General features: G+C 41.0%; 1 protein-coding gene across 6 annotated transcripts in view; it reads left to right on the top strand.

Moving 5' to 3' along the window:
* Positions 1-4,938: 4,938 nt before the first annotated feature.
* Positions 4,939-14,813, top strand: part of LOC144267747 (uncharacterized) — a 96,383-nt gene continuing 86,508 nt past the window's right edge. For 2 of the 6 annotated variants that reach the window (XM_077821997.1, XM_077821995.1), the window contains exons 1-3: positions 4,939-5,112; positions 6,087-6,216; positions 12,455-12,511. The gene's annotated coding sequence lies outside the window, so the exon portion shown is untranslated. Of the gene's footprint in view, positions 5,113-6,086; positions 6,217-12,454; positions 12,512-13,845; positions 14,115-14,813 lie in introns of those variants that run through there. The other 4 variants (XM_077822002.1, XM_077821999.1, XM_077821996.1 and 1 more) reach the window with 3 other exon arrangements.

Genomic DNA, 14,813 nt, shown 5'->3' with positions numbered 1-14,813 from the left:
TGGTTCTACACGGAGTGCCTGTGCAAGCTCTCTTGCTGTAACCTGTGCTGCTTTGAATCCATTTTCTCTGTATTTCACTAAAAAGTCTTGTGTGTTGTTTAGTAAGGTAAGTGTTGAATCAAGGTGCATCATTGGACTCTGCATTATTTTGCTTATACTTGAGATTTTAACAAGAATGTCATACCAGATTACGACAGATGTTAGAAACTTGAAGCTGGATATTTCAGAGGCCAATAACTGTGCTTCACTTTTCGATTTTGGATCTCTGGCTTCTTCCGAAATAGCAACCAGTGCTTCGTAAACTTCCTCAGATTGATATCTCAACGTTTTTGCATTTTCTACTCTGCTTTCCCAGCGTGTCTCAGATAGAGGCTTAACGGTATTACCATTGACTTGTGCTTTGAATATTTGCCATCGTTGAGTGGAAGCTAAAAAGAGCACGTAAACGCATTGCAGTAAACCAAAAAAAGAAATAGCTTCTACAGAAGACTTGGCCATATCACACAAAATCAAATTAAGGCTGTGGCATGCATACGGAACAAAAAAGGCTCATGGATTTTCTGCCAGCAATCTAGCTTGCACGCCAGAAATGCATCCTCTCATATTGGCACCATTATCATAGCCTTGTCCTCTAATGTTCATTACGGATGACCCCATTCGTTTTAGTTAATCAAGGAGAGCTTGAAGAAGTCCAAAACCTGTAGTGTCCTCTACGTCTAAAAATGTGATAAATGATTCCTTAACTGTAATCTGTGCTGAATTGTTAATGTCGACAAATCTCACGACTAACGACATCTGTTCTTCATGATTTATGTCCGGAGTGCAATCTAGAATTACGGCAAAATATTTTGCCAAAGTAACCAATGAAACAATTTTATCTCTCACTTTATCACTCATTAGCATGATCAGTTCATTTTGAATTCTTGGTCCTAAATAGTGGTCATGTATTTCATTTTCAGTTACTTTTCAGAGATGTTCACTCATCACTGTGTCCTTTCAAATTTGTGTCCTTAAAATTGAAAGGTGGATAAGGAATTGGTTAAAGGGGAGACTACAATGGGTCCTACTGAAAGGTGAACTGTCAGGCTGGAAGGAGGTTACCAGTGGAGTTCCTCAAGGATCAGTTTTGGGACCAATCTTATTTAATCTTTTTATTTCTGACCTCGGCACAAAAAGTGGGAGTGTGCTAATAAAGTTTGTGGATGATACAAAGCTGGGAGGTATTGCCAATTTAGAGAAGGACAGGGATATCCTACAGGAGGATCTGGATAACCTTGTAAACTGGAGTAATAGTAATAGGATGAAATTTAATAGTGAGAAGTGTAAGGTCATGCATTTAGGGATTAATAACAAGAATTTTAGTTATAAGCTAGGGACACATCAATTAGGAGTAATGGAGGTGGAAAAGGACCTTGGAGTATTGGTTGATCATAGGATGACTATGAGCCACCTATGTGATATGGCCATGAAAAAAGCTAATGCGATCTTGGGATGCATCAGGAGAGGTATTTCCAGTAGGGATAAGGAGGTTTTAGTTCCGTTATACAAGGCACTGGTGAGACCTCACCTGGAATACTGTGTGCAGTTCTGGTTTCCCATGTTTAAGAAGGATGAATTCAAACTGGAACAGGTACAGAGAAGGGCTACTAGGATGATCCGAGGAATGGAAAACCTGTCTTATGAAAGGAGACTCAAAGAGCTTGGCTTGTTTAGCCTAACTAAAAGAAGGTTGAGGGGAGATATGATTGCTCTCTATAAGTATATCAGAGGGATAAATACCAGAGAGGGAGAGGAATTATTTAAGCTGAGTACCAATGTGGACACAAGAACAAATGGATATAAACTGGCCACCAGAAAATTTAGACTAGAAATTAGACGAAGGTTTCTAACCATCAGAGGAGTGAAGTTTTGGAATAGCCTTCCAAGGAAAGCAGTGGGGGCAAAAGATCTATCTGGCTTTAAGATTAAACTCGATAAGTTTATGGAGGAGATGGTATGATGGGATAACATGGTTTTGGTAATTAAATATTCATGGTAAATAGGCCCAATGGCCTATGATGGGATATTAGATGGGGTGGGATCTGAGTTACAGGAAAGAATTTTCTGTAGTATCTGGCTGATGAATCTTGCCCATATGCTCAGGGTTAGCTGATCGCCATATTTGGGGTCGGGAAGGAATTTTCCTCCAGGGCAGATTGGAAGAGGCCCTGGAGGTTTTTCGCCTTCCTCTGTAGCATGAGGCACGGGTCACTTGCTGGAGGATTCTCTGCTCCTTGAAGTCTTTAAACTACGATTTGAGGACTTCAATAGCACAGATATAGGTGTGAGGTTTTTTGCAGGAGTGGTGGGTGAAAGTCTGTGGCCTGCATTGTGCAGGAGGTCAGACTAGATGATCATAATGGTCCCTTCTGACCTAAATATCTATGAATCTATGAATCACTGTGTCAAATTTTCCCAGCAGTTGTACAAGGCCCCCAAAATTTCCATTTTTGGGCTGGAATAATTTCTCAATGCTTCCTCTAAAAGCAAGATTGTTTGTTGATAGATATTCTACAATAGATAATAGACATTCAAGAACATGACGCCAATGCTGCTTCTCTGACTCCAGCAATCTTTGATTTTGGGCATCAAGAGTTGTCTAATTTTTAACCTTACACTCAGCTCATGCCATTTGTGCATACTTTCAATGTGGTGTTGTGCCTTTTCATGTTGCGGTAATATGTGACTAAGATTTTTCCAATCATTAATACCCATGGTTGCTATCTTAAAATTGCAACTATTGAAAAGCTTGCATGGGAAACAAAATACAGCATCCTTTCATTTAGAGTACACAAGTCACCGTCTGCTGACAATTTCACCATTAGAAAGTCTTTTGTAGTAATTGTTTTCTGTGAATTTCCTACCTCTGATGTCTTTAGGATATTCAAGACCTTTTATTCTCCCAGGGCCTTTCTCAAGTATAATGCTATGGAATTCATTGTTTAAAGATTGTGGCCATGTGCCAATGTCATCTATATCCCATGCTAGTAGAGTTTCAACTGTTGTAATTTCTTGTTTTGTGTCTGCATCTGTTTCAAATGATTGTTCTGTGTGTTGTTGCATTTCTTGAGCTTCGCCTGCATAAATATTTTCTCCGGCAGTTACTTGATGATCTTGATCAACTTCGTTTGTTCATAATGTACGAACTTAAGTATAGAACCCTTCTGTGCTTGTACAACTAATCCTATTTCATCTTTCCGTTTTCTTTTTTGTGACCCGGAAAGTTTTTTTCGATACGACATAACTTATAAGGGTGTTTTTTAAAGAAATAACTGTTTAAATTATCAGATTATCAGAAGTATTATTTAAAATAACTAATATATAATAATCGTGAGTCTGTGACTTTGAGCTAGAGTGAAGACACCTCACAAGACGCTCCTCCCTGACTGAGACACATTGTTGGAAACCCATGTCATTTTTACAAAGCCACTTTTTAGTTTTAAATGTATAGTGGGATCAGTCTTAATGTTAGTTACAACTCTATATCAACCTTATACTGTAAATAGATCAATGGCATTATCCAGTTTAATAAGCTGGGTTTCCAAACAGTGGCAAAATATAACCCTAGTTTTACTCCTCGGTAAAGCACAAAGTGACCAAAATGAAGTCAGCACAGAATCATCTCATCTAGATTAAGGCAGCACAGAACTGTTACAGAAGTCCTATTCTGCCTTAGTTTTGTTTGGAAAGACATTAGCACTAGCAGCATATTTTGGGCAACAAGATAAATCACTGCCTCTAAAATTCCATCAAAAACTGACATTTTCGCAACTCTAGCATGATCTGCTGCACAGATTCTTCACAAGGAAGTGTCCCTGGCGTTTTTAACTCATATTAACCGTGTATTTACTTTATGAAAGTTGGACAAAACATTGTGAAAACGTAAGACATTGGCTGCCCAACTTCTGGGCTGGCAAAAGCTATGCTGACTCACTGGGAAAAAAAAGCAAGAGAATCTTAGTACAACATATGGTCACTCTATACACTAGTAAGAAGATGATCATATTACAGTTGTTGGAGGGCTCTATTTAGAGGTAACAGGGCTATAGGAAAGCCAGTCAACATTTTTTGTTTCTCTGATGAAAACTGGCCCACTCCCTGCCCCAAACCAAACTTGTCACAAATAATTGTCAACAACTTAATTTTCTGTTTTTGGCTAAGATATTGATTTTTTTTAATTGAAATTGGATTCAGGATTGTTAGCAAGCATTTTTGGCAAACAAAGGTGTTAAATGACAATCTAAATGGCAACACAGTACTGCTTTCATGATTGGCTCACTCACGCCCCAGCCTGCTGGTCCAACAGCTGCAGTAGAGGAGGAGATGGGTGGAAACCTGCAGTACCCCAAAATCCACCTCTTGGGGGGCAAAGTAGTAACAGCAGCAGCAAACCCTCAGGTCCAATCACACGCCAGTGGGCACCACTGCCAGCCCAATGGACCATGGTGAAGTTAGCACAGCATCTGATCTCAGGGACGGGGCACCTACGGAGCCACAGCAGCTCATCCTGCCCTGCGCAGCTCCCCCCCCAGATGTGATGGATCACTGCCAGCCCAGGGGAGAGACGCGCTCCCCAGCTAGGGTGACCAGATGTCCTGAGTTTATAGGCCAGTCCCGATATTTGGGGCTTTGTCTTTTATAGGCACCAATTACCCCCACCTAGGGTGATCAGACAGCAAGTGTGAAAAATCTGGACGGGGGTGGGGGTCAATAGGAGCCTATATAAGAAAAAGACCCAAAAATTGGGACTGTCCCTATAAAAGTGGGATCCTACCCCAAACCGCAGACTGATTTTTCACTCATGCTCTCTGGCCCAGCCAGCTGCCTGTGACCCTTCCAATCCTGGCTGGCTGCCCAGGAATGAGTTACTTTCACTTTCGTTCCTCAGCACTGCAGCCAGTCAGCCCCTGTCCCCCCCTTCCCCTCACCCAACCCAGCCCTGTGGGAGGGGAGGGGGGGTGCTCCATGAGGAGGGGGAGAAGAATGGACTTTATGGGGGGGGGGGGCAACAAAGGATACTGCAACTGCCGAGCCTGCCTCACCTCACGCCAGGGGAGAGAGTCACACTCACAGGTCAGTTCCTTCCGCCACCCTTTCCCCCACCCCTTCCCAGAGACCCCAGCAGCCAATCCCCTCCCTCAGACTGTGCTGCATTCGGCTCTCTCTAGGACCTAGCATCCATGCTCTTACATGCTCCACTGCTTCCCCTCTGTCTGGACTACCGGCAGAGTAGTACCCTAGGCGGCTGCCTATTCTGCCTATGGCTAAGGATGGCCCTGCCTATACAGGAAGGCTGGGCTCCAGCTAAACCAAAGTGGATCCAGACTGCTGGCACTTAACATTAAAAAGGTTGCAGAGCAGTTTTTAAACTAAGAGATGGGGGAAAGCCAATTGCTGCAGAGGCGCTCGTGGATCAGACAGAGACTTCTGTTAGAGGAGAGTCTATTGATAGAGATTCTCTAGGTTTTAGTCAGGAGGAGGGGATGAAAGAGGACAAAGTGTGGGCCAGATCAGACGAGAAACATTCCCATAAAGAATCTGACACATCAGAAAAGGGCAGACAAATAAACAGTGACAAGTTTTTAAAGTGCTTGTACACAAATGCTAGAAGTCTAAATAATAAGATGGGTGAACTAGAGTGCCTCGTGTTAAAGGAGAATATTGATATAATAGGCATCACAAAAACCTGGTGGAGTGAGGACAATCAGTGGGACACAATCTTTCCGGCGTACAAAATATATTGGAAGGACAGAACAGGCCGTGCGGGGCTAGGGGTGAGGGAGTGGTACTATATGTGAAAGAAAATGTAGAATCAAATGAAATAAAAATCTTAAATGAATCCACATGTTCCATTGAATCTCTATGGATAGTAATTCCATGCTCTAATAAGACTATAACAGTAGGGATCTATTATCGACCCCCTGACCAGGACAGTTATAGTGACGATGAAATGTTAAGGGAGATTAGAGAGGCTATCAAAATAAAGAACTCAATAACAGTGGGGGATTTCAATTATCCCAATATTGACTGGGTACATGTCACCTCAGGACGAAATGCAGAGACAAAATTTCTCGATACTTTAAATGACTGCTTCTTGGAACAGCTGGTACAGGAACCCACAAGGGAGAGGCAACACTCGATCTACTCCTGCGTGGAGAGCAGGATCTGGTACAAGAGGTAACTATAACAGGACCACTTGGAAATAGTGACCATAATATAATAACATTTAACATTCCTGTGGTGGGCAGAACACCTCAACAGCCCAAACTGTGGCATTTAATTTCAGAAAGGGGAACTGTGCAAAAATGAGGAGGCTAGTTAAACAGAAATTAAAAGGTACAGTGACTAGAGTGAAATCCCTGCAATTTGCATGGACACTTTTCTAAGACACCGTAATAGAGGCTCAACTTAAATGTATACCCCAAATTAAAAAACACAGTAAAAGAACTAAAAAAGAGCCACAGTGGCTTAACAACCATTTAAAAGAAGCAGTGAGAGATAAAAAGGCATCTTTTAAAAAGTGGAAGTCAAATCCTAGTGAGGTAAATAGAAAGGTGCATAAACACTGCCAAATTAAATGTAAAAATGTAATAAGAAAAAGCCAAAAAGGAGTTAGAAGAATAGCTAGCCAAAAACTCAAAAGATGATAACAAAATGTTTTTTAAGTACATCAGAAGCAGGAAGCCTGCTAAACAACCAGTGGGGCCCCTTTCGAGATACAAAAGGAGCATTTAAAGACAATAGAGTCATCACGGAGAAACTAAATGAATTCTTTGCTTCAGTCTTCACGGCTGAGAATGTTAGGGAGATTCCCAAACCTGAGCCATCTTTTGTAGGTGACAAATCTGAGGAATTGTCACAGATTGAAGTGTCACTAGAGGAGGTTTTGGAATTAATTGAGAAACTTAACAATAACAAATCACCGGGACCAGATGGCATTCACCCAAGAGTTCTGAAAGAACTCAAATGTGAAATTGTGGAACTATTATCTATGGTTTGTAACCTGTCCTTTAAATCAGCTACTGTACCCAATGACTGGAAGATAGCTAATGTAACGCCAATATTTAAGAAGGGCTCTAGAGGTGATCCTGGCAATTACACACCGGTAAGTCTGACATCAGTACCGGGCAAATTAGTTGAGACAATAGTAAAGAATAAAATTGTCAGACACATAGAAGAACATAAATTGTTGCGCAAAAGTCAACATGGTTTCTGTGAAGGGAGATCGTGTCTTACTAATCTATTAGAGTTCTTTGAGGGGGTCAACAAACATGTGGGCAAGGGGGATCCAGTGGACATAGTGTACTTAGATTTCCAGAAAGCCTTTGACAAGGTCCCTCACCAAAGGCTCTTATGTAAATTAATTTGTCATGGGATGAGAGGTAAGATCCTTTCATGGACTGAGAATTGGTTAAAAGACAGGGTAGGAACAAAGGGTAGGAATAAATGGGAAATTTTCAGAATGGAGAGGGGTAACTAGTGGTGTTTCCCAAGGGTCAGTCCTAGGACCAATCCTATTCAACTTATTCATAAATGATCCGGAGAAAGGGGTAAACAGTGAAGTGGCAAAAGTTTGCAGATGTTACTAAACTGTTCAAGATAGTTAAGACCAAAGCAGACTGTGAAGAACTTCAACAAGATCTCACAAAACTAAGTGATTGGGCAACAAAATGGCAAATGAAATTTAATGTGGATAAATGTAAAGTAATGCACATTGGAAAAAAATATCCCCAACTATACATACAATATGATGGGGGCTAATTTAGCTACAACTAATCAGGAGAAAGATCTTGTAGTCATCGTGGATAGTTCTCTGAAGATGTCCATGCAGTGTGCAGCAGCAGTCAAAAAAGCAAACGGGATGTTAGGAATCATTAAAAAAGGGATAGAGAATAAGATGGAGAATATCTTATTGCCCTTATATAAATCCATGGTACACCCACATCTTGAATACTGTGTACAGATATGGTCTCCTCATCTCAGAAAAGATATACTGGCATTAGAAAAGGTTCAGAAAAGGGCAACTAAAATGATTAGGGTTTTGGAATGGGTCCCAGATGAGGCGAGATTTAAGAGGCTAGGACTTTTCAGCTTGGAGAAGAGGAGACTAAGGGGGGATATGATAGAGGTCTATAAAATTATGAGTGGTGTGGAGAAAGTGAATAAGGAAAAGTTATTTACTTGTTCCCATAATATAAGAACTAGGGGCGACCAAATGAAATTAATGGGTAGCAGGTTTAAAACAAATAAAAGGAAGTTCTTCTTCACTCAGCGCACAGTCAACCTGTGGAACTCCTTGTCTGAGGAGGTTGTGAAGTTTAGGACTATAACAGGGTTTAAAAAAGAACTGGATAAATTCATGGAGGTTAAGTCCATTAATGGCTATTAGCCAGGATGGGTAAGGAATGGTGTCCCTAGCCTCTGTTTGTCAGAGGGTGGAGGTGGATGGCAGGAGAGAGATCACTTGATCATTACCTGGTAGGTTCACTCCCCCTGGGGCACCAGGCATTGGCCACTGTTAGTAGACAGGATACTGGGCTAGATGGACCTTTGGTCTGACCCACTATGGCTGTTCTTATGTTCTTGTTTGCTAAAATAAATAGTCATGACAGATGGTTATAGTAGAAGACACAACACACATGCATGTGGTAGGGGCTTATTTAGCTGATATTGTGGTATCATTTGTGGCCCTCATTCGAAAAGCTCTTATAGAGTAGGCAGCAACCATTTGGCACAGGCACATGTCCGTACCTGTTGGAGCTGAGTGAATAATTTTCACTAAAAAGAGCAGTAGAATTCAAATTGCCCTTATTTTCTGTCCATAAATGGTGATCAGACAGGTACTTCAGCTTACTTATTCAAAATCTATTCCTGAATTTCTTCATTAAATACATTTTGCTCTATACAGGTAGTTCATTGTGAGTATTCAAAGCTTGTGGAGGGGTGAGCTTCAGAGCTCATGTCTGTTTCTGAATTGATTGCTTCCTAGCTAATCAACGTAGTATGTCTTGTGAATGGTGAAATCCAACATATGGCTGGAAATAAGTTTCTTCAGCCACGTGTGATTGTCTTTCCTGCATGGAGTAGTTGCAGTATTGCATGTTGACAGACTTTGTCCTGAAAGACTCCCTGGTATGCCTGGTGTGCTACCATCCGCCAGGCAAGTTCCGATGTTAGTTAGTAGCTGGTGGGTCCCAAACAGATCCTTACCCACTGTCTCCAACTACTCCATGCCTTTCAGAATCCCTAGTAAGGTAGCTTCCACATCTTACTGGTCCCAGCTTCTGTGGAGCCATATCCTCCTGGTGACTCTCTCCTGAGCAGGAGGTAAGGAGCAGCAGCAGAAACAACCTTAGCAGATTGATCACATAAGATACGAGTCCTTGTCATACATGGCTGACTTTGCGCAGAGCCCTGTTAAATTTGTCACGCTGAGTGAGACAAGATGGGTGAGGTAATATCTCATAGTGGAACAACTTCTGTTGGTAAGAGAGAAGCTTTCTCTCACCAACAGAAGCTGGTTCAATAAAAGATATTACCTCACCCACCTTGTCTCTCTAGTATTCTGGGACTGACATGGCTACAACTACACTGCATACAACAATCGGAATTTGACTCTCTCACAGGTTGGCTTTCAGAGCTGCCACCCCCAGGGCACTTACTAAGTTTCTGTACCTTTGTCTGGTCTCCCTTGTTCCAGCCTCCCCTTTTAAAAGCCATATGATCTGTGCACTGTGAAAGACACATGCTTGTTAATAGATTAAATGGCTTATAGGAACTGTTGAGCATCCATGTTCATTAAGGTGGGGAATTGCTGGTTTCATACTTGTACTGGGAGAGGCCATTTCTCCACTCTCAGTTCAGAGCCTGAATCATCCACTTTGAACTTGTCTCTTTGCTACAGCTTCTTCCTGTGTGACTGCCCTATATGGAGGTGCGGGGTGGCTTCAGGCTGACAGTTCTCTGCTGAAATGGAAGAATCCAAGTTCTTAGGTTATGAACAGGACATTCCTGTGAAGGAGTTATTAGCTTAGAGGGCTGTCAACTCTAATGTTTTCTTTGCGGGGTTCGCCTGTCCTAGTTTGCTAGGGGTTTCCACCTTCAAAACCAGCAGATCCAAGGTGATTAGCAGGGGCCTCATGCCCAGTTGGATCCCTGACAGCACAGCTCCTACCAGAGGAGCACTGCCAGGGAATCTCTCAAAATCCACTGCCCCGCAACTCCTTAGAAGGCAACATGGTAAATTAATGCAGAAAGGATCAGCCTTAATTTACTCATTCACCCTGGAGTTGCATGGAAAATGCTGCAGAAAGTAGCTCTGTTGAATGACCGGTTAAACCAGAAGTGTATTTGTCCCTATGTCCTTGGGGGATTTAATTCTGTCTGGTCGCTGTGGACTCAGGTTCTTAACATGTGTCTGGCTTCATTCAGGCTTGTATTTGCTTTGCTTTGCTTTGCTGTCTGAGTCTTCTTGTGGCTTCTATTGCAATATGGGAGTGTGTTTTAGAAGGAAGAGTGATCAAGTGATGTAGCAGAGGCTGAGGAACTAGACCTCTTAGTTCTTTGACCATCTTGCTCAGTCATTCTGTGAGACTTTCGGTAAGTCTGTTTGATCTCTTGCACTTCATTTTACTATACTGTATATATAACACAATTACTTCCAGGGCTTCTAACGTTCTGATTAGACACTATGTAAATGCAAATCCTTATGGGAAAAGCTGCCCTCTTTAAGGAATACCCACTCCTAATGCGCACACACTTTAGAGGAAAGCTTTACACTATACCGTAAAGGCAACCATCCTGTAGATCTGATATTACAGAGGTGCAGCTGCTCATACCTTGTTAATTCAGGACATCATTGTTTCTGTTACAAAGCCTATTTCCTGGAGTAAATTACTTAGCTGTAAAAAGCAGTCTCGACTGCAGCTAGAGCTGATTACATACTTCAAAAACTCTCCTTCAAACAGTTTGAATTTTTTAAAAAATGAGCTTCCATGATTGCCTTTGCATTTGTTTTCTACCAATAGTTCATCAAACTAATTCACTCTGGAATGTCTTGTCAATTTTAAGCAAATATTGCAGAAGAATGATGAAAAGCAAATTTGGAATCGGTAAGCACAACTGCCTCCGAAAATAGATTCTAATAGTGTCACTCTTCCAATCGGAGGAGAGAAGCCATTCCAGGAGTCTACATATTCAAAATTCAAGTAATTTTGAGTATCCAGTATTTTACAATGAACTGCTCAGGAAACAGCTACAAATATTCTAAGCTTTATTTGTGCAGATTATTCATTGTCTAATTTTGAATGACCAGTTCTTGGTTTTTCTGTCTCTTCACAGAGAAAATGTGATTGGAAATGTGAAATTCATCCAATAAATTCTCTGAAATTATTCATATCTTAGATTCTTATCAAATATGGTGAATACAAGAATTTGGTGCAGGAGGAGGGAGTCTTCTATCCATACAGAGTGAAGCAGGGGCAGTAACAGTGGAAACTTCTCCACAAAACTTACTTAATGTCTCTGAACTAATGACCTGGAGAGATTGTCTGCATGACTGAGAGATTACTCCAGCTTCCATGTCATTCATGAAAGATGCCTTTCACATGTAGAGTACACACATCACTGTGCTCTCTCATGGTCTGTTATGTCATCTTGGGCTTCAGTAACCGATGTTAACATGTCATTAATGTCCAGTTGGATAAGATTCATTACTTACCTAGTATTTTATCCTTTACTTAATTTTTCTAATGGATTTAGTTGCAGAGTATCTTCAAGAATAAAATGGATCTTGCCTTTGATTGTTGCTGTAATCTGCTTGTGATGCAGAATTCCACTAGTTGCACTTGGGAGCTGAAGCATCACTTTTTGCATAGGATAATAGTCTGAGAAATTAGTTTGAAAAGGTCCTGTCCCACAATTGCTAGCTTAGGGCTTTTCCCTACAATATATCCTCAATTGTTTTCTCTAAATGGTATGTCATGTGCATGCGGCAGAACTGACTGGTGCCAAAGGAATGAATGATTAGACCCTTATTTTCAAGTGTTATCAATTTGCAATGAAGTGAGCTGCTGCTCAGTAACTTCTGTACATTATGCTGCTGTACTAGTTTAATAATCCTTGTAGTGTAAACTGTTCAAAATATGCAGAATTGCCATTTCTAATGAGAACAGCCTGGAAGAAATGTGGAACTTCACAACCATGCTGATTGATCCCTGGAAATGTCCCTGGATATTTATTTTATCTTTCCAGAATGACACAGAACAAACATAGAATTTGATAGTAACAAGCAGCATTCATTTCTTTAAGCTACATTGAGTTCTGTTCATTAGGTTAAATATGTCTATGGAAATTCATCTTTTCTCAAGTGCTCTTTAGTGTGACTGTGAACTAAGATTTTCTGTTTTCTTAACAGATTTCCCTCCCCTGGACAGTAACACAGTTGGACTCTAGAACATCAAGGGTACTAAAAGTATGATCTCTGTCTTGGCCAGTGCTGGTGATTGAATCTACATAACTGAAAGCTTGAGTTTCTGCCATTTGAGCTCAAGAGCCAGGTTTTGTGGCTACATGGGTTGTAACAGATTCACATCCTCTGGATCATCTAGACTAGAGAGAGAGAGAGAGAGTCATAACATTCATTGACCAGTGGATTACACAAATCTGCCCATAAACTGAGCACCCAAGGCAAATCAGGTCTCTATTCCACAGCAGCTAATGTTTCAGTTTTTGAAAGGCTCACGTGCAATTGTCCGTATGGCTATGCTGCACTGCAGCCATGCAAAAGTCACCTGGTTTGGTGTTACACCTATGTTGCTTTTAGGGTGGGAATAGGAGTAGAGACTAACCTGTAGTAAACAAATTATTGATGAATTGTGCCTTCTCCCTATAAGCAGAAACCCTGAATAGACTGAGATTTTTCCTGTGCAAAACTGTTTGATGGCTCCTGCAAATTTAGTTTACTCTCATTTGCTGTTCAAAACTTGAGCTTCTTAGTCTGTGATCACAACTCGCATGCTATCATTTCTGTTCCTCTGTGGATGATCTGACTTGTCAGGTGGGGAACAAATTTTAAAATTTACTTTCTCAGAGTATTCAAGTGTGTGTATTTATTTACAAATATTCAAACTACTAGAACTCAGCCATCCCAATATTGGTAGAAAGGTCCAAGGCAGAAATAATTTTTTTAAAAAACTTGAACACATATTGGTGGTGGTGTTGTGTAGTGCTCACTCACCTGTACTGGAGTACATGCAAGGCTTGCTGGTTTTGACTTCGGGAACTGTTTTTGGAGGCAGAAAGTCCAAGCAAACACAGATTCAATGGACTGGACCAATAAAAACCCAAACTGAAAGTTTTGCTGTAGCTCCTTTGAAGTGAGGTGGCAGAGTTGAGCACATGTTGGTACATACCTGAAGGGAGAGTGGAAGAATATGCCATGGTATAGGGTGCCATTAGCTTCTTTCTACCATGTGTTTGGGCTGCCAATTTTACACACAAGCAACAGTGTTGTGAGTGCTTGATGCAAGTCTTCCCAAACAAGCTGCTGTAAAACTTCGCAGCATTTGACAAAATATAGCTTGTTCCTTTCTAGTTTCCCTCATATGGGAATTAGCAGACCTAAACCAGTACAACTGTGTCCACACTAGAGAGGTTAACTGTGTTAACTATATGGCTATAGTTAAAGTGGTAGAACTTTTAAGGGTAGACAAGCCCTTTGACTCCCTTTGCTTTCCCCTTATGAAGCTGGTATTGCACATTGCGAAGGGAGCAGAGGCAGGTTCTGCCCCTTGAATGGGCTGCATTTTAAGGGATGCACAAGGGGAACAATTTATTCCTTTTAAAAGTTTTTAGATGTATTCACAGAATTTGGCAGGTAGCTCCCTGAGGGCCAGGGTGAGGGAACTCCTAGGACTCTCCTCCCATGCTGCTGCCCCTGAATTATGCTGCTGACGCCCTTGCAGTAATCCTCTTGGCTTCGAGCTATGTTCTAGCGCCTCCAAGTGGTTCATGGCAAACAATGCCACTGGCCTGTGTGGAGCTGAGTACCACCCCCCAAGAGCTATATAGAACAAGTAAGTGTGTGTGTTTCTTAAGACACAGAGCTTGAGATGAATGTTGTGACTTGTGAAATACCAAGAGTTTTGGTTTTAGTTTTCATAACCATATATACAGTCTACATATTTATTATATTGTGGTAGCACCAAGTCCCCATTTATTGCCACCTTCTCTCCCCCCCCCCCCAAACATGCACAGTGGTTGCTGCCCCAAAGAGCTTACAGTCTAACTATAAGGCAAGGTGAACCCAGTAAATAGATGTGAGGAGCAAAAGGTAACAGTGAGACAGTTCTAAATAATAATATACCTTCCATTTCTGTCCATAGCTATTGGTCAGTATTAGATGTCAATGACTTTTTTACACTATTAGATGTAACTTGCTCACTTGTTAGAAAAGGGGTTGAAAAGGACAAGAACCATTGCAGGAAAACCAGCCATTTGTATTTTGGCAATAAATGCAGTTTATTAGGGCTGTTAAGCGATTAAAAAAATTAATCACGATTAATCGCACTGTTAAACAATAATAAAATACAGTTTAAATATTTTTGATGTTTTCTACATTTTCAAATATATTGATTTCATTAATAACACAGAATACAAAGTGTACAGTGCTCACTTTATATTTATTTTTATTATAAATATTTGCACTGTAAAAAACAAAAGAAATATTTTTCAGTTCACCTAATACAAGTACTGTAGTGCAATCTCTTTATCAT

The sequence above is a fragment of the Eretmochelys imbricata genome, chromosome 7, assembly GCF_965152235.1.
Source record: "Eretmochelys imbricata isolate rEreImb1 chromosome 7, rEreImb1.hap1, whole genome shotgun sequence".
NCBI classification, from domain to species: Eukaryota; Metazoa; Chordata; order Testudines; family Cheloniidae; genus Eretmochelys; species Eretmochelys imbricata.
Note: the sequence above shows the minus strand (reverse complement) of the source record. Positions and strands in the feature narration are given on the sequence as shown.